Source organism: Anomaloglossus baeobatrachus, chromosome 9 (genome assembly GCF_048569485.1).
Source record: "Anomaloglossus baeobatrachus isolate aAnoBae1 chromosome 9, aAnoBae1.hap1, whole genome shotgun sequence".
In the NCBI taxonomy this organism is placed as follows: Eukaryota; Metazoa; Chordata; class Amphibia; order Anura; family Aromobatidae; genus Anomaloglossus; species Anomaloglossus baeobatrachus.
The window spans coordinates 210,212,039-210,231,632 of NC_134361.1; the positions used below are offsets into that span (position 1 = coordinate 210,212,039).

The following is a 19,594-nucleotide window of genomic DNA, read 5'->3' on the forward strand; positions in this document are numbered from 1 at the left end:
ATTATACTCCAGAGCTGCACTCACTATTCTGCTGGTGCAGTCACTGTATACATACATTACTGATCCTGAGTTACCTCCTGTATTATACTCCAGAGCTGCACTCACTATTCTGCTGGTGCAATCACTGTGTACATACATTACATTACTGATCCTGAGTTACCTCTTGTATTATACTCCAGAGCTGCACTCACTATTCTGCTGGTGCAGTCACTGTATACATACATTACTGATCCTGAGTTACCTCTTGTATTATACTCCAGAGCTGCACTCACTATTCTGCTGGTGCAGTCACTGTATACATACATTACTGATCCTGAGTTACCTCCTGCATTATACTCCAGAGCTGCACTCACTATTCTGCTGGTGCAGTCACTGTGTACATACATTACATTACTGATCCTGAGTTACCTCCTGTATTATCCTCCAGAGCTGCACTCACTATTCTGCTGGTGCAGTCACTGTGTACATACATTACATTACTGATCTGAGTTACCTCCTGTATTATACTCCAGAGCTGCACTCACTATTCTGCTGGTGCAGTCACTGTGTACATACATTACATTACTGATCCTGAGTTACATCCTGCATTATACTCCAGAGCTGCACTCACTATTCTGCTGGTGCAGTCACTGTGTACATACATTACATTACTGATCCTGAGTTACCTCCTGTATTATACTCCAGAGCTGCACTCACTATTCTGCTGGTGCAGTCACTGTGTACATACATTACATTACTGATCCTGAGTTTCCTCCTGTATTATACTCCAGAGCTGCACTCACTATTCTGCTGGTGCAGTCACTGTGTACATACATTACATTACTGATCCTGAGTTACCTCCTGTATTATACTCCAGAGCTGCACTCACTATTCTGCTGGTGCAATCACTGTGTACATACATTACATTACTGATCCTGAGTTACCTCTTGTATTATACTCCAGAGCTGCACTCACTATTCTGCTGGTGCAGTCACTGTATACATACATTACTGATCCTGAGTTACCTCCTGTATTATACTCCAGAGCTGCACTCACTATTCTGCTGGTGCAGTCACTGTGTACATACATTACTGATCCTGAGTTACCTTCTGTATTATACTCCAGAGCTGCACTCACTATTCTGCTGGTGCAGTCACTGTGTACATACATTACATTACTGATCCTGAGTTACATCCTGCATTATACTCCAGAGCTGCACTCACTATTCTGCTGGTGCAATCACTGTGTACATACATTACATTACTGATCCTGAGTTACCTCTTGTATTATACTCCAGAGCTGCACTCACTATTCTGCTGGTGCAGTCACTGTATACATACATTACTGATCCTGAGTTACCTCCTGTATTATACTCCAGAGCTGCACTCACTATTCTGCTGGTGCAGTCACTGTGTACATACATTACATTACTGATCCTGAGTTACATCCTGCATTATACTCCAGAGCTGCACTCACTATTCTGCTGGTGCAGTCACTGTGTACATACATTACATTACTGATCCTGAGTTACCTCCTGTATTATCCTCCAGAGCTGCACTCACTATTCTGCTGGTGCAGTCACTGTGTACATACATTACATTACTGATCTGAGTTACCTCCTGTATTATACTCCAGAGCTGCACTCACTATTCTGCTGGTGCAGTCACTGTGTACATACATTACATTACTGATCCTGAGTTACCTCCTGTGTTATACTCCAGAGCTGCACTCACTATTCTGCTGGTGCAGTCACTGTGTACATACATTACATTACTGATCCTGAGTTACCTCCTGTATTATACTCCAGAGCTGCACTCACTATTCTGCTGGTGCAGTCACTGTGTACATACATTACATTACTGATCCATATCTTCCGCAGCTGTGTTATTATCAGGTCTTTACGGTATCAGGATATAAAGGAGAAAGGTTCATCTTCACAATGAGACAAGTTTTCCCCCATTTGTGGCCCGGTTCTAGGTGAGGCCCGTTTTTCGGTGAGACCCGATCTTCGGTGAGGCCCTGTTCTCGGTGCGGCCCGGTTCTCGGTGCGGCCCAGTTCTCGGTGAGGCCAGGTTCTCGGTGCGGCCCAGTTCTCGGTGCGGCCCAGTTCTCGGTGAGGCCAGGTTCTCGGTGAGGCCAGGTTCTCGGTGCGGCCCGGTTTTAGGTGCGGCCCGGTTCTCGGTGAGGCCCGGTTTTAGGTGCGGCCCGGTTTTAGGTGCGGCCAGGTTCTCGGTGAGGCCCGGTTCTCGGAGAGGCCCGGTTCTCGGTGAGGCCCGGTTCTCGGTGAGGCCCGGTTTTAGGTGCGGCCTGGTTCTCGGTGAGGCCTGGTTCTCGGTGAGGCCCGGTTCTCGGTGAGGCCCGGTTCTCGGAGAGGCCCAGTTCTCGGTGCGGCCCAGTTTTAGGTGCGGCCAGGTTCTCGGTGAGGCCCGGTTCTCGGTGCGGCCCGGTTCTCGGTGAGGCCCGGTTCTCGGTGAGGCCCGGTTCTCGGTGAGGCCCGGTTCTCGGTGAGGCCCGGTTCTTGGAGAGGGACGCTTCTCTCCGTATTTGTGGCAGGGTTCTTGGCGTTTTGCACCGTGTCTTCCATCAGCCGCTGTGTATGTCTCAGGGCGTCGCGTCCATCTCGAGGTTTCCCATCTATCGCTTTCCCTGTTTGCAGCGTATGGTTAATACAAGCCGGCATTAATTATACATGATGTTCTCACCACAAGTCGTTACACAAACGACTAATCCGGTTTGATGGAACAATTTACACCGCACTCATGAATAATGAACGCTGCAGCCGGCTCCACGGATTTCCAGAATTTACCCCTCACATCATCCGTCCGGCGCCATTGACTGAACTGGTCAGAGGCAAAACCTCCACCTCCCGGCTGTCATTCCACCTGCCCAGAAACGTGGCACCGGTGGGCAGGCTGACGGCCGTATGTGCCACCAAGGTGCCTGACCAGCCACTCATATTCTACAAACTCAGAGTCTCCATCTTTACGTCTTGCCACCATTAGTGCAGCAGATATTGGGAAGTGCGGTGGTTTTGGGTCCCCGCCGCCCCCTCGCGCTCTCAGACTTGTTCCCTATTTTGCGGCGGTGCTTATCTGAGTAATCTCAGACTTTCTGCACTTTGATGGCCGCCACTTCCTCAGATATCTGCCCTTTCCCTGCAGAGCTGGCAGACACTCCGCACCTAGCGGGCGACCCACACACCGGGGAGCCGGAGCCCGGGGATCCCAGCGCTATTTACACCCTGGTCATGACTATTCCGGTGACGTCTGCCTCCATCTCTGTAGGCGACGGACGTGGTAACTTATAGCACTGCATGAATTAAAGGTTAACCCTTCCAAGCAATCCTGCTCCATGAAGCCCAGGAGAGCTGCACAAATATCCGCACATCCTCCATTAAACACTAAGTTGAATGGTGTGTATACTTTTGCACCCATGTTTTCTTTTTCGACAACTTTATGTCTGAGCTCCTCCATGGTTACAGACTAGTCCTGTCCACGTCTTACCTAGGATTTCGTTCTTGGGTTTTGCCGTCCAACGGAGAGATCTGCTCCAAGCTCGGTGGTCTCTTCTTCGGAGGTCAGAATATCCCTTGGACTCAATGTTGGCTACAGACCGCTCTGCCTTGATTATTAGTATCTTCTCGATGGGTTTTTGGTGGGATGCACCACGTTGTGGTGGACACGATGTTTGGACGCTGCTGTCCCCTCATCGAAACCAACAATGGCAGAAGACTAAAACGCTCATTGCCACCGACCGGCAGGATTTCTACACGAGGGTAGATCTGTTTTGCATTTTGCAGCTAAATTACTTTTTTTTTTTAGATGACATTTAGTCATCGGCGTGCACTAACCACAGATTTATAAAAGGAAGGGACGTGACGCGAGCGCCGGGCAGAAAACAGGAAGCGCAAATGTAGGCAACACTGTGACACAATGGCTGACGCCTGAGAAAGCACCTGAACGTATGCAGTCAACGTCACCGCTCTTCATCTATAGCGAGGATGGAGAGGACGCGGACTGGATATCCTGCCGAGTCAGCAAAGTGGATTTGGGTGAAGGATAGGCACAGAAATCTGCAAATAAAAAATGTTTCTGGAGTAACCCGAAGACAAACTGCTCCATTTCTCCTTTGCGCCGCTCTTGATAACGCTCCCCCAGTAGGTTTCACATCAACCCCTCCATGGACGCCATGTTTTCCAGTAAATGTGCATAGTCAGATACATGAGCGCCAAGATTTTGACTTCATTTCCCGTGTGGCCTTCATTATCTGCCATTATTTTTGTAACTTCTATTTGCTTGCTATGTTTGCTTGCATAACCTGGTCGCTCAGCGTTCGCGATTACTGAGCCAATTCAGAAAGTCAAATAAAGAAATGATCCGTGTAGTAAAGGGAGGTCGGGGAGACGTTCCAGCCTCCAAACTCCATCCCTGGTTGGCATTGGTCTCCACAGTGTCCGGGTATTGCTTTTCTCAGCAGCCGTGTTGGCGCTAGTCTCCAGAGTGTCCACGCTTTGCTCTTCTCGTCAGCCGTGTTGGCACTGGGGTCCAAAGTGTCCGGGTATTGCTTTTCTCAGCAGCCGTGTCGGCACTAGTCTCCAGTGTCCGGGCTTTGCTCTTCTCATCAGCCGTGTTGGTACTGGTCTCCAGAGTGTCCGGGGTTTGCTCTTCTCATCAGCCGTGTTGGTACTGGTCTCCAGAGTGTCCGGGGTTTGCTCTTCTCATCAGCCGTGTTGGTGCTGGTCTCCAGAGTGTCCGGGGTTTGCTCTTCTCGTCAGCCGTGTTGGCGCCGGTCTCCAGAATGCATGGGCATTGCTTTCTCGGCAGCAGTGTTGGCGCCGGTCTCCAGAGTGCCTGGACATTGCTTTCTCGGCAGCCGTGTTGGCGCTGGTCTCCTGAGTGTCCAGGCTTTGCTCTTCTCGTCAACCGTGTTGGTGCTGGTCTCCAGAGTGCCTGGGTATTGCTCTTCTCGTCAGCCGTGTTGGCGCTGGGGTCCAGAGTGTCAGGGTATTGCTCTTCTTGTCAGCCATGCTGGTGATGGTCTCCAGAATGCCTGGCCATTGCTTTCTCGGCAGCCGTGTTAGCGCTAGTCTCCTGAGTGTCCGGGGTTTGCTCTTCTCGTCAGCCGTGTTGGTGCTGGAGTCCAGAGCGTCTGGGCATTGCTCTTGTCAGCCATGCTGGTGCTGGTCCCCAGAATGTCCAGGCTTTGCTCTTCTCGTCAGCCGTGTTGGTGCTGGTCTCCAGAATGTCCAGGCTTTGCTCTTCTCGTCAACAGTGTTGGTGCTGGTCTCCAGAATGTCCAGGCATTACTCTTCTCGGCAGTCATGTTGGCACCGGTCTCCAGAGTGTCCAAGCTTTGCTCTTCTCATCAGTCGTGTTGGCGCCGGTCTCCAGGCTTTCCTCTTCTCGTCAACTATGTTGGCGCCGGTCTCCAGAGTGTCCAGGCATTGCTCTTCTCATCAGCGGTGTTGGCGCCGGTCTCCAGAGTGTCCGGGCTTTCCTCTTCTCGGCAGCCATGATCTCGGCTTTCTCCTGGAGAACACTCATGGACATCCCGCCAGTAGCAGAGCACAATCTTAGCCACATATATCCTTCTCTGGAGGAATAGATCTGGCCACAAGAAGCTGAACAAGATTCCAGTTGTGTGCAGAAATGTAATTGATAATGAAATATGGCAGAACCGTCCAGCACCACTTTCCACATTTCTTGGCGGAGCGATTTGAAGCCTGGAACACACCACTGCTCTTCTTCTGAGGTCATTGGTAAATTCGCCCCGGGGAGCGATGGGTCAGGAGGTTTGGAAACCATCATGAGGAGGATTACATTTCTCTCCAACTTTGCTACTTTTCATTTTTGCATTCATTACAAAGTTAAATAAAAATTGATTTGCACAGCGACGGCCCCATTGTGAAACCTGCATGGAGCAAGTCCGGCACGACCGCGCCGAGGCCCGGAACAACGCACGAGGTGCAGATTTATTCGGCACTGGGGCAACGTTTAGGGGGTTTTAATGTTTTTTGTTTACTTTGTACTAAATTCATGAAACAAAGGACAGGCCCCATGATGATGAATTTGGTGCAAACAAAAGGGATTGAATTGGTCCCAAATATGTAAATGAGCCGGGTCCTCGCCTGCCGGGCAATGTGGTCTGGAGGCCCAGAGACGATGGAAGCCGCGGCAGAGAGATGAGGAAAACGCTGGATCTTTACTGAAAAGCCTCAGCTACTGCAGAACCTCTTGATTTGTTGCACACAATGCTTGCACTACATTTATGTCCTGGAGTTGTTTTCCTTCGATAAATTACGTTACTTCTCAAAGATTTACGTGGCAGCTCATGTGGTCGCCATTACAGCCCCACGTGGATGTCAAATCTGCCTCGTCACACTAGACATGGATATCACCCAGCTTTTCCAGCCCCCTGAATGGTGAGGAGGGTTACACCTGCCCGCTTGGCCCCTGTCCTGGGTGACGGCCCTCACTGGCGTCTTATTTGTGCATTTATAACTTTGTGCTTCTGAGCGGATTCTGAGATTTCTCTCCAAGTACAAAGAAGTTGCAATCATTGTCGGGGCCATTGTCGCTGTAATGAGGCGGCGTTTCCATGGCGACAGGCGAAAGGTTCCCAGACGCCTGTAGGAATGAGCCGGTCTCGTTCCTGTACAGATATAATTCATAGGAACTCATGTGGAGCCGTGTGCCGCTAACGGCAGCGACGACCGCGAGCGTGCACGGACGGAGAGTCCAAATCATCACAAAAACACGCCAATATATGGAAACCTGCGCAGAGGTGCAGTACAAGCCGTGGAGTCGGCACTACGGGTGACCAGAGAGGCGCCAGATCTGGTTACCAGTGATCATTGCTGGGACACGGCCTCTAATGAGGAGCGGAGGGTTCACAGTCTCCAGAAATCATCCCCGACCTCAGGGTGCGATAAATAAGAGACCTGCGCTGTTGGGTAAACAAAGCCGGGGCGAGCCGAGGCCCGGACCTCCTAACCCCAACTCTCCACCATGAAAACAGATCACTGTCAAAGGGCTGACACCGAAAAACTGCAAACCCAGCACACAGACGTCCAGCCGGGCACCCCCTGCCCCTCGGGAGACTGCAAACCCGGCACACAGACGTCCAGCCGGGCGCCCCCTGCCCCTCGGGAGACTGCAAACCCAGCACACAGACGTCCAGCCGGGCACCCCCTGCCCCTCGGGAGACTGCAAACCCGGCACACAGACGTCCAGCCGGGCGCCCCCTGCCCCTCCAGAGACTGCAAACCTGGCACACAGACTTCCAGCCGGGCGCCCCCTCCCCCTCGGGAGACTGCAAACCCGGCACACAGACGTCCACCTGGGCGCTCCCTGCCCCTCCGGAGACTGGGACGAGCGCACAGACGTCCAGCCGGGCGCCCCCTGCCCCTCCTGAGACTGCAAACCTGGCACACAGACGTCCAGCCGGGCGCCCCCTGCCCCTCCTGAGACTGCAAACCCAGCACACAGACCTCCAGCCGAGCGCCCCCTGCCCCTCCTGAGACTGCAAACCTGGCACACAGACGTCCAGCCGGGCGCCCCCTGCCCCTCCTGAGACTGCAAACCTGGCACACAGACGTCCAGCCGAGCGTCCCCTGCCCCTCCGGAGACTGCAAACCCGGCACACAGACGTCCAGCCGGGCGCCCCCTGCCCCTCCGGAGACTGGGACCAGCGCACAGATGTCCAGCCGGGCGCCCCCTGCCCCTCCCGAGACTGCAAACCCAGCACACAGACCTCCAGCCGGGCGCCCCCTGCCCCTCCGGAGACTGCAAACCCAGCACACAGACGTCCAGCCGAGCGCCCCCTGCCCCTCCGGAGGCTGCAAACCCGGTACACAGACTTCCAGCCTAGCGCCCCCTGCCCCTCCTGAGACTGCAAACCCAGCACACAGACCTCCAGCCGGGCGCCCCCTGCCCCTCCAGAGACTGCAAACCTGGCACACAGACGTCCAGCCGAGCGTCCCCTGCCCCTCCGGAGACTGCAAACCCGGCACACAGACGTCCAGCCGGGCGCCCCCTGCCCCTCCGGAGACTGGGACCAGCGCACAGATGTCCAGCCGGGCGCCCCCTGCCCCTCCCGAGACTGCAAACCCAGCACACAGACCTCCAGCCGGGCGCCCCCTGCCCCTCCGGAGACTGCAAACCCAGCACACAGACTTCCAGCCTAGCGCCCCCTGCCCCTCCAGAGACTGCAAACCTGGCACACAGACGTCCAGCCGGGCGCCCCCTGCCCCTCCGGAGACTGGGACCAGCGCCAGATTCTACTGGGGAGAGGAAAGCTCCTTCGCGCAGGACATGTTCACACAGTGCAATTTTGCAACGTTTTTTTCATGAATTTTATGCAAATAAAAAGCTGGGTTTTTTTTATAGCACCAGCAACAGTGCTGAGATTCCAGAAATATCACAAAAAAGACAATTGCTTTTTTCTTTCCTGACCAAAATGGAAAACTGCGGCATTTTTTTAAAGAATCAGCATGGAAATTCTTTCAGCGTTTTTTTACCATTGAAAGCAACAAGAAAGTGAAAAAAATCTGTAAAAACACAGCAGATGGGCTTTTGATGTTTTTGTGGTGAATGAAACTGACTATTTAAAATGTACTGTAGACAAATGACACCAAAAGAAAAGCAAAAATGCAGCAAAAACAAAAAGCAGCAAAAAGCAACAAAAAAAACAAAGCAAAAAGCAGCAAAATCAAACCAAAAAGTATAAAAAAAGAAAAAAGCTGCAAAAAAAAAAAATAAAAACTAAAAAAGTAGCAAAAAGCAGCAAAACCTGCTTTTTGGAAGCAGCATTTTGCTGTAGAAAAAAAAATGCCGCAAAAACGCAACATGTGATCATCGGCTAACAGGACAAAGACGGAGCCTTATACAGTATTGGGGAGTGATTTAAAACATCCAGCAGAAGTTTCCCTCATTGTGCGGAGCGATCGCAGGCGGCCATCATGTGTGCGCTGCTGATCGCTATAGTTTTTATTTGTATTTTCGGGTGTAAGCGGTTCAGGGGGTTTATACACAGAGAATTGTCCGCTGCGCATTACAGCAGTGTCATCAGGATTGGTAAACGCTTTTGCTGCAGTTTTTGTGCTGCAGAAATCCTGCATGGGATGCGCCATTGGGAATATTCCCTTAATGGGATTGTCCAACAGGGAAATTATTTTTTATGGTTTGGATTAAGAATGATAAATGAGGCCCTACTGGATCCAACGCGGACCGCTCCGAGTTGCCCTCCGCCTCCCGAGGTGCCTTCCGGCTGCAGGGTTGACCTCCGGCTGCAGGGTTGACCTCCGGCTGCAGGGTTGACCTCCGGCTGCCGAGGTGCCTGCTGGCTCTCGGGTTGACCTCTGGCTGCAGGGTTGACCTCCGGCTGCAGAGTTGACCTCCGGCTGCAGAGTTGACCTCCGGCTGCAGAGGTGCCTGCTGGCTGCAGAGTTGACCCCCGGCTGCAGAGTTGACCCCCGGCTGCAGAGTTGACCCCCGGCTGCAGAGTTGACCTCCGGCTGCAGAGTTGACCCCCGGCTGCAGAGTTGACCTCCGGCTGCAGAGTTGACCTCCGGCTGCAGAGTTGACCTCCGGCTGCAGAGTTGACCTCCGGCTGCAGAGTTGACCTCCGGCTGCAGAGTTGACCTCCGGCTGCCGAGGTGCCTGCTGGCTCTCAAGTTGACCTCCGGCTGCAGAGTTGACCCCCGGCTGCAGAGTTGACCTCCGGCTGCAGAGTTGACCTCCGGCTGCAGAGTTGACCTCCGGCTGCCGAGGTGCCTGCTGGCTCTCAAGTTGACCTCCGGCTGCAGAGTTGACCCCCGGCTGCAGAGTTGACCTCCGGCTGCAGAGTTGACCTCCGGCTGCAGAGTTGTCCCCCAGGTCTCGAGTTTACCTCCGATTCCCGAGTTGTCCCCTGGTCCAGAATCCAAATCCTCAAACGGTCCAGAGTTTACCTAGGGCGCGCCATCACACTATACTCATTGGATATATAGCCGTCTAGCGAGACCCTCATAAATTTTTAGCATCATGATGGCGGCTATGACTGGATTCTCCAGTTAATGGCTGAGATTTCGGGTGATGGTCATGGAGCAAGGGGGCAAGGACCCTCACTCTAAAATCCGGCTCCTCCTGATCTTTCCTCTCAGAGGTCACTGCTGCCCTACAACATACACAGGGCTCATTAATCATTGCTCCGCCCCAGGCCACACCCCCGAGGAGCCATGTGCCAATTATTACATTCTGCACGCAGTTTTTTTCTTTTGGGCCAAAAACTGTACAAATTCATGAGTGTGTGGATCAGCCGGCTCACCGATGTCTGGCATTAGTGCAATACAAATCTGCTCTGCGCAGATCCCGGCTGAGCTCCTGCTGACACAGCAGCCAATCCGAACAAGCAGAGCTGCAGTGTAAAGCATGGCACTGAAAATAAACCAGCCGCCTGGTCACTGAAAATCCTTTCCATACATGTGAGAGGGGTGAGATGGGCGGCAGCGCATGGATGGGGCTCAGCCAGGAACAATAAGGCAGTGGTGAAAATGTCTCATTATGTGAATATTCCTTTATGATCCATAAATGGCGCTGCCTCCCCAGACGCGGCCACTAGAGGCGCGAAAACGAGAGAAACGACATCACAGCCAGGAAAGGAAAGTGACAGCTGGCGCTTATATTAATAAATGCAAATATACAGAAAAGCCAGGATCCCTCCGACATCCATCCATATGTCTCACTGGCTGCCGTCAGATCACAGCAAATTATGAAGGTTGTGCTCTGCAGGACAGGGGTGGTGCACTACAAGGTCCAGCATTCCCGAGAGACGATCCCGGGGCTAATACCTCAGATAATGTGAAGTAACACACTAATGGCTCCACACTGTGCGGCTCTATGGACCAGGCACATTGTGGAATTGCTGCCCCCAGAATATTAAAGCTCACCAGCGGCCAATCACATTCTACAGTCTCCTCTCCCAGCATGAAATGGCTGATAACAGAGAGTAATAGACTGTACTCACCTGTCCTACAGTCTCCTCCCCCAGTAATGACTGATAAAAGGAAGTAATAGATTGTAGTCACCTGTGTTACATGCACACAGACAGGCACGCACACACACACAGACAGGCGCGCGCACACACACAGGCAGGCATGCGTGCGCACACACACACAGGCACGCGCGCACACACAGGCACGCACACACACACACACAGGCACGCACACACACACACACACACACAGGCACGCACGCGCACACACACAGGCACGCGCACACACACAGGCACGCGCACACACACACAGGCACGCACGCACACAGGCGCGCACACACAGACAGGCACGCGCACACACAGACAGGCACGCGCACACACAGACAGGCACGCGCACACACAGACAGGCACGCGCACACACAGACAGGCACGCGCACACACAGACAGGCACGCGCGCACACACAGACAGGCACGCGCGCACACAGACAGGCACGCGCACACACAGACAGGCACGCACAGCTGCTTTTTTTCCTGACAAATGGAAAACTGCTGCATTTTTGCTGCTTCTTTAGTGAATGAAACTAACTTTATTGCTTTTATTGTGCTGCAGACAAATGACACCAAAACGCAGCAAAATACGTAGCGCTTTTTTTTTTTTTTTTACTGTAAGGAAAAAAAGCATCAGTAAGGCTATGGATCTGCGGTGAAGCCCCGCCCGGAGCCGGGTGATAGATCTGTGGTGACGCAGAGCCGGCCGGTACATGAAAATCGTGCTCCTCGAAGTGACCGCTCGGTAATGTCGCCTCCTCGGCCTCATTGCTCTACACCGTCGTCACCGCGTCACGTCTGGTCGGCCGGCGACCTCTCCTCACCTGGCGCCCCCTCCTCGTCTACCTTAGCGGAGAAGTGTGAAGAGATGTGACCGCCAACGTGTTTCCTCAAGGTCGCGCTCTATTGTGACTGACGGTGGCGGCATTCATGTCCCATTTACTGTGTTCCCATGACGACAGTATAAGGATGATGCGCAGTCTCTGACCCGGCGCCCCCGTCAGTACAACGTACAGGTGTGGAGAGCGGTGGGGGGGGGCGCAACTCTGAATTTACCTATTCACGGGGCAAAGTTTAATGCCCGACACTCATTATTATCACAAATTCTTCCCCTCTCTATCAGGTTTGATTTGCTTCCTCAGAAGAGGCCGTCACCAGCGCTCTCCATACCCGACTGCCAAAATGGAGGCGAGCGATGAAGCCACGACTGCTATCAGGTCAGGTGCCATCAGTTGGGATATGGAGGGCGCAACCTTTAGGTCCTCAACTATTTAGACAGGCGATCTCTAGGTCGGCGCAGGGACAGGCCATCTCTAGGTTGGCACAGGGACAGGCCATCTCTAGGTCGGCGCAGGGACAGGCCATCTCTAGGTTGGCACAGGGACAGGCCATCTCTAGGTCGGCGCAGGGACAGGCCATCTCTAGGTCGGCGCAGGGACAGGCCATCTCTAGGTCGGCGCAGGGACAGGCCATCTCTAGGTCGGCGCAGGGACAGGCCATCTCTAGGTCGGCGCAGGGACAGGCCATCTCTAGGTCGGCGCAGGGACAGGCCATCTCTAGGTCGGCGCAGGGACAGGCCATCTCAGGGTCGGCGCAGGGACAGGCCATCTCTAGGTCGGCGCAGGGACAGGCCATCTCTAGGTCGGCGCAGGGACAGGCCATCTCAGGGTCGGCGCAGGGACAGGCCATCTCTAGGTTCGGCGCAGGGACAGGCCATCTCTAGGTCGGCGCAGGGACAGGCCATCTCAGGGTCGGCGCAGGGACAGGCCATCTCTAGGTTCGGCGCAGGGACAGGCCATCTCTAGGTCGGCGCAGGGACAGGCCATCTCTAGGTCGGCGCAGGGACAGGCCATCTCTAGGTCGGCGCAGGGACAGGCCATCTCTAGGTCGGCGCAGGGACAGGCCATCTCTAGGTCGGCGCAGGGACAGGCCATCTCTAGGTCGGCGCAGGGACAGGCCATCTCTAGGTCGGCGCAGGGACAGGCCATCTCTAGGTCGGCGCAGGGACAGGCGATCTCCAAGTCGGCGCAGATAAATGTGATCTATAGTCCACACAGGGCCAGGCGATCTCTAGGTCGGCGCAGGGCCAGGCGATCTCTAGGTCGGCGCAGGGACAGGCGATCTCTTGGTCGGCGCAGGGAAAGGCGATCTTTAGGTTGGCGCAGGTAAATGTGATCTATAGTCAGCACAGGGACAGGCGATCGCTGGGTAAGTGCAGAGACAGATCAAATCTAGTAAAGCAAGAACTCCACAACCAGCAAGCAATAGGTAAATGTCCAGTTATTGCCGCCAAACACCAGGGCTACAAGAGACTCAGCTACATCAACTTCAGCAGACGTCCTCCCTCCACGATCATCAGATCAGAATGATGATATTGTATAACCGGCATCAGGTGATGGGACATGTGACTATTTAAAAGGGAGTTGTCTCAAACCGGAAGCCCCTGAGACTGAATGTAAAAGGAACTACCAGCAAGGAAAGAGTCATTAACCCCTGCAACACCAAAAGAAAGCAAAACTGTTTAAAACCCAGAGTCTTACAAGACAATGTGAGAATTAGACCCCAAACTTGTCACACGTCTCCCAAGAACAGGAGACCCTCGTGACAGATTACATTCAGCAGTTTCAAAACTTAAAGAAGCTGTCTCAACACCAGTGATGGATACAACTGCAAAATACTTGTAAGAAGAGCAAGTCTGCAAATGTAATCTTACTAAAAATGTTCTCAAGGATGGAAAGATTTAATGTATGTGCCGTCTGATCTGCGGCACCATGGAAGGTATATACACTGCACTCCTGAGGAAGGTATATACACTGCACTCCTGAGGAAGGTAAATATACATTGTTTCCTGTTATGATTCAGGGACCGGGGAGGATCAAATAATGCGGAATCCCAAAAAGGTAACAGAGTGGCTTGAAACTTAACGGACTGCAGACCTAATCCTGACACACAACTAGAAGTAGCCATGGGGCGTGCCTACGATGACCTGGTCGCTTAGACACAGCCGGAGAACTAAATAATCTCACAGATAGAGATATAAGAAAAGCTAATCTGCCTCGGAGCAGTTCCCAAAGATAGATAGATAGCCCCCCACATGTAAAGGCTACAGTGATATAGAAAAACACAATACTAAGCCAGAAAGGACAGATTCAGCAAAGGTGAGGCCCAAAATATCTTTATAGAAAAGGATAGGAAAGAGCAACTGTCTGCAGCTGTAAAAACCCTAATATATACCAGCACTTCTGATATGGAAAAATCCTGAGGTCACACAACCTCTCCCTCTCTATATCAGCACTCAGATGTTACTGGGATCCAAAAACACTAATACAGATGAGGGACTGAATAATACCAGGCATGACAAAACACAAATCTTGCAGACTCATGGAGCTAAGTATACAGACACTCCTAGCAGGGAATGATCCCATTTCACCACAAACTCCACACAGACAAATTAGGAATCATGCATATTATCAAAGCAGAACAACAACAAAAGATGGTAAACAAACAGCAGAGGTACGAGACCACTTATCTGAGGGAAGTTCTGGAAGTGAGCAGAGCTGGTTACAGAATGTCCTTAACATAGAGCATTGAACATTGACCACCGGCCAGTAACAAGAGAAAGCTACTAAGTTAAATAGCCCAATCTGACCCTGATTGCCAGTCCTCTGCAGGTGTGTGGCTTTCATTCCACACATCAACTGCACCGCCAGCACTGACCACAAGAGGGAGCCCCAAACTGGAAAACGTATTCACAACAGTATCCTGAGGAAGGTACATACACTGCACTCCTGAGGAAGGTACATACACTGCACTCCTGAGGAAGGTATATATACTGCACTCCTGAGGACGGTACATACACTGCACTCCTGAGGAAGGTACATACACTGCACTCCTGAGAAAGGTACATATACTGCACTCCAGAGGAAGGTACATACACTGCACTCCTGAGAAAGGTACATATACTGCACTCCAGAGGAAGGTACATACACTGCACTCCTGAGAAAGGTACATATACTGCACTCCTGAGGAAGGTACATATACTGCACTCCTGAGGAAGGTACATATACTGCACTCCTGAGGAAGGTACATATACTGAACTCCTGAGGAAGGTACATATACTGAACTCCTGAGGAAGGTACATAGACTGCACTCCTGGGGAAGCCGGCGATACCTGCAGGGCTTTTCTCCCTTTTTACGGTGTCTATCACTTTCTCAGCCAGGTTGCAGGTACTTATACATGTTGTATATAAGTATTTTGGTCATTTTTGTGATGTTTTCTGTAGTTGATGTGTATTCCCTGGCTGGAGATTCATCCATTGCTGTCATTAGTCTATATTATTGGGCTTTTCACCTTTTAGCTTTATTATATGTTTTAGCTTTGTTGTTTGCTGTTTTAATTAGGTTATTTCCTGTGTTATTATTATTGAAGCCATTAATAATGTGATTACGTCTTTGTGCCCGCATTGTGGTGGACGTGTACTTTTTTTTCTCATCTCACCGTGGACCACCCACGCACCCATTATGGCCAATGTGCCCGTATATGACCAATTTTCCACACGGACTAATGTTCTGCGCATTGTGCATGTGAATATGCAGTTCCTGGCCCGTATGCTATGTGACCGAGCACGCGGCGGACGTGACTTAACACGCGGCGGACGTGACCGAGCACGCGGCGGACGTGACCCAACACGCGGCGGACGTGACCTACCACGCGGCGGACGTGACCTACCACGTGGCGGACGTGACTTAACACGCGGCGGACGTGACCGAGCACGCGGCGGACGTGACCTACCACGCGGCGGACGTGACCTAACACGCGGCGGACGTGACCTAATACGCGGCGGACGTGACCAAGCACGCGGCGGACGTGACCTAACACGCGGCGGACGTGACCTAACACGCGGCGGACGTGACCTAACACGCGGCGGACGTGACCGAGCATGCGGCGGACGTGACCGAGCACGCGGCGGACGTGACCTAACACGCGGCGGACGTGACCGAGCACGCGGCGGACGTGACCGAGCACGCGGCGGACGTGACCGAGCAGGCGGCGGACGTGACCTAGCACGCGGCGGACGTGACCGAGCACGCGGCGGACGTGACCGAGCACGCGGCGGACGTGACCGAGCACGCTGCGGACGTGACCGAGCACGCGGCGGACGTGACCTAGCACGCGGCGGACGTGACCTAGCACGCGGCGGACGTGACCTAGCACGCGGCGGACGTGACCTAGCACTCGACGGACGTGACCGAGCACATGATGGATGTGACCGAGCACATGATGGATGTGACCGAGCACACGGCGATCAGCGGAACCGGGCAGTGTTTACTTTCAAATAGCGCCCCCCACAGGGATAACAGAGCAATGCACACACACAACACTATGTAACCAATTACCACATTAAGTATGAAAAGAGGATCTGGAACAGAGGACCCCGGACCCCTCTCTCTTTTCAATATCTACAGCTACTTGTTGGTGAACTACAAGTCTCAGCATACCCCATCACAGGCGCCTTTCAGTGCTGCGCTGATACATTGCAACGAGTATGCAGCGAGTCTTGCGCCATACATTATGTAGGATTATCCTTGGATGTGGCGCCATCACCTGCCCCGCACCGGAGCGGCCGGGTCCGCTGACCCCCAGCACAACCCTCGCTGTCCCGCAGCACCTGTTGTCAGGACTCGGCGCAGCTCACGAACCTGCAGTAACCCAAAAACTGCAGAAAGTGCCCGACAACAGATCCGATCAGTTTCCTCCAAAGTGATCCGCGAGCAGAAAATCATCACTGAGAGGTGACGGACTTACCCAGGGTCACCCGGGGGCGCAGGCTCCGCAAATCCGAACCGCAGCCCCCTACAGCGGTGAGGAATGATGCCGCGGGGGTCAGCGCAGGCAGGCAGGGGTTAAAGCCACCGCTGATTGTCATATACTGTGTGCAGGTTTCCTGGAGGAGATGTGACAAGAGGCATCAGATAAGTTCCCAGCCAGAGCCCAGACAAGGACCTCCCTCCCCCCCCCCAACATCTGCAGATTAACGCTGCTCATTACAGGAGCGCTGCCCCCGCACACAGCACCGCCAGCCGCACTGCCACCGCCAGCCAGGGAACTGCCACCACCAGCCACACAGGCACTGCCACCGCCAGCCAGGGCACTGCCATCACCAACCGCGCAGGCACTGCCACCGCCAGCCAGGGAACTGCCACCGCCAGCCGCACAGGCACTGCCACCGCCAGCCAGGGAACTGCCACCACCAACCGCACAGGCACTGCCACCGCCAGCTAGGGAACTGCCACCACCAGCCGCACAGGCACTGCCACCGCCAGCCAGGGAACTGCCACTGCCAGCCAGGGCACTGCAACCACCAGCCGCACAGGCACTGCCACCACCACCAGCCGCACAGGCACTGCCACCACCACCAGCCGCACAGGCACTGCTGCCACCACCAGCCGCACAGGCACTGCCACCACCACCAGCCACACAGGCACTGCCACCACCACCAGCCGCACAGGCACTGCCGCCACCACCAGCCGCACAGGCACTGCCGCCACCACCAGCCGCACAGGCACTGCCACCACCACCAGCCGCACAGGCACTGCCGCCACCACCAGCCGCACAGGCACTGCCGCCACCACCAGCCGCACAGGCACTGCCACCACCACCAGCCGCACAGGCACTGCCGCCACCACCAGCCGCACAGGCACTGCCACCACCACCAGCCGCACAGGCACTGCCACCACCACCAGCCGCACAGGCACTGCCACCACCACCAGCCGCACAGGCACTGCCACCACCACCAGCCGCACAGGCACTGCCACCACCAGCCGCACAGGCACAGGCACTACATGACCCAGCTAAGATATCCACTTGCAGGACAACCCGGCACCCAGACCTGCTGCCCCCACCTCAGACTCCATATGCAGTCAGTGACAATTCAGTCCATGTTGATAGGCCGATCTGCAGCCACAGCGCCGGGATGGACACACACATGGAAGATACCAGGACCGGGCTAATGGAGACAAGGAGAAAGGGCATGTAACCAGCTCATCCGCACAGCTACAAAGCTGGAGACGCGGAGAGAGGAATCACAGCTACAGAGGGGAAATATGAAGATTTAGTGTCATAAGTGACTTAAGTTCTGAGATTCCGAATAATCAAGATCTCATGTGTAAACTGCAGGAGGACGCAATACAAGGAGATATAATGTGTGTGATACAGCGCCATACAATGTGTGTGATACAGCGCCATACAGTGTGTGTGATACAGCACGATACAATGTGTGTGATACAGCGCCATACAGTGTGTGATACAGCGCCATACAGTGTGTGTGATACAGCGCCATACAGTGTGTGTGATACAGCGCCATACAGTGTGTGTGATACAGCGCCATACAGTGTGTGTGATACAGCGCCATACAGTGTGTGTGATACAGCGCCATACAGTGTGTGTGATGCAGCGCCATACAGTGTGTGTGATACATCACGATACAATGTGTGTGATACAGCACGATACAATGTGTGTGATACAGCACGATACAATGTGTGTGATACAGCACGATACAATGTGTGTGATACAGCGCCATGCAATTTGTGTGATACAGCGCCATACAATGTGTGTGATACAGCGCCATACAGTGTGTGTGATACAGCGCCATACAGTGTGTGTGATACAGCGCCATACAGTGTGTGTGATACAACACGATACAATGTGTGTGATACAGCGCCATACAATGTGTGATACAGCACGATGCAATGTGTGTGATACAGCGCCATACAGTGTGTGTGATACAGCGCCATACAGTGTGTGATACAGCGCCATACAGTGTGTGTGATACAGCGCCATACAATGTGTGTGATACAGCACGATGCAATGTGTGTACTACAGCACGATGCAATGTGTATGATACAGCGCCATGCAATGTGTGTGATACAGCGCCATACAGTGTGTGATACAGCACGATACAATGTGTGATACAGCGCCATACAGTGTGTGTGATACAGCGCCATACAATGTGTGTGATACAGCACGATGCAATGTGTGTGATGCAGCACGATGCAATGTGTGTGATACAGCGCCATGCAATGTGTGTGATACAGCGCCATGCAATGTGTGTGATACAGCGCCATACAATGTATGTGATACAGTGCCATACAGTGTGTGTGATACAGCACGATACAATGTGTGTGATACAGCGCCATACAGTGTGTGATACAGCGCCATACAGTGTGTGTGATACAGCGCCATACAGTGTGTGTGATACAGCACGATACAATGTGTGTGATACAGCGCCATACAGTGTCTGTGATACAGCGCCAGTGTGTGTGATACAGCGCCATACAGTGTGTGTGATACAGCGCCATACAGTGTGTGTGATACAGCACGATACAATGTGTGTGATACAGCGCCATACAATGTGTGTGATACAGCGCCATACAATGTGTGTGATACAGCACAATACAGTGTGTGTGATACAGCGCCATACAATGTGTGTGATACAACGCCATACAATGTGTGTGATACAGCGCCCTACAGTGTGTGTGATACAGCGTGATACAGTGTGTGTGATACAATGTCATACAATATGTGTGATACAGCACG

At 53.2% G+C, this 19,594-nt stretch overlaps 1 protein-coding gene across 4 annotated transcripts in view; it reads right to left on the minus strand.

Moving 5' to 3' along the window:
• RXRA (retinoid X receptor alpha) overlaps positions 1–19,594 on the minus strand; it is a 200,135-nt gene that overhangs the window by 72,104 nt on the left and 108,437 nt on the right. Inside the window, exon 1 of one of the 4 annotated variants that reach the window (XM_075324353.1) lies at positions 16,805–16,890. The exons of 2 other annotated variants lie outside the window; for them this stretch is intronic. The gene's annotated coding sequence lies outside the window, so the exon portion shown is untranslated. Of the gene's footprint in view, positions 1–16,804; positions 16,891–19,594 lie in introns of those variants that run through there. One more of the 4 variants, XM_075324356.1, reaches the window with a different exon arrangement.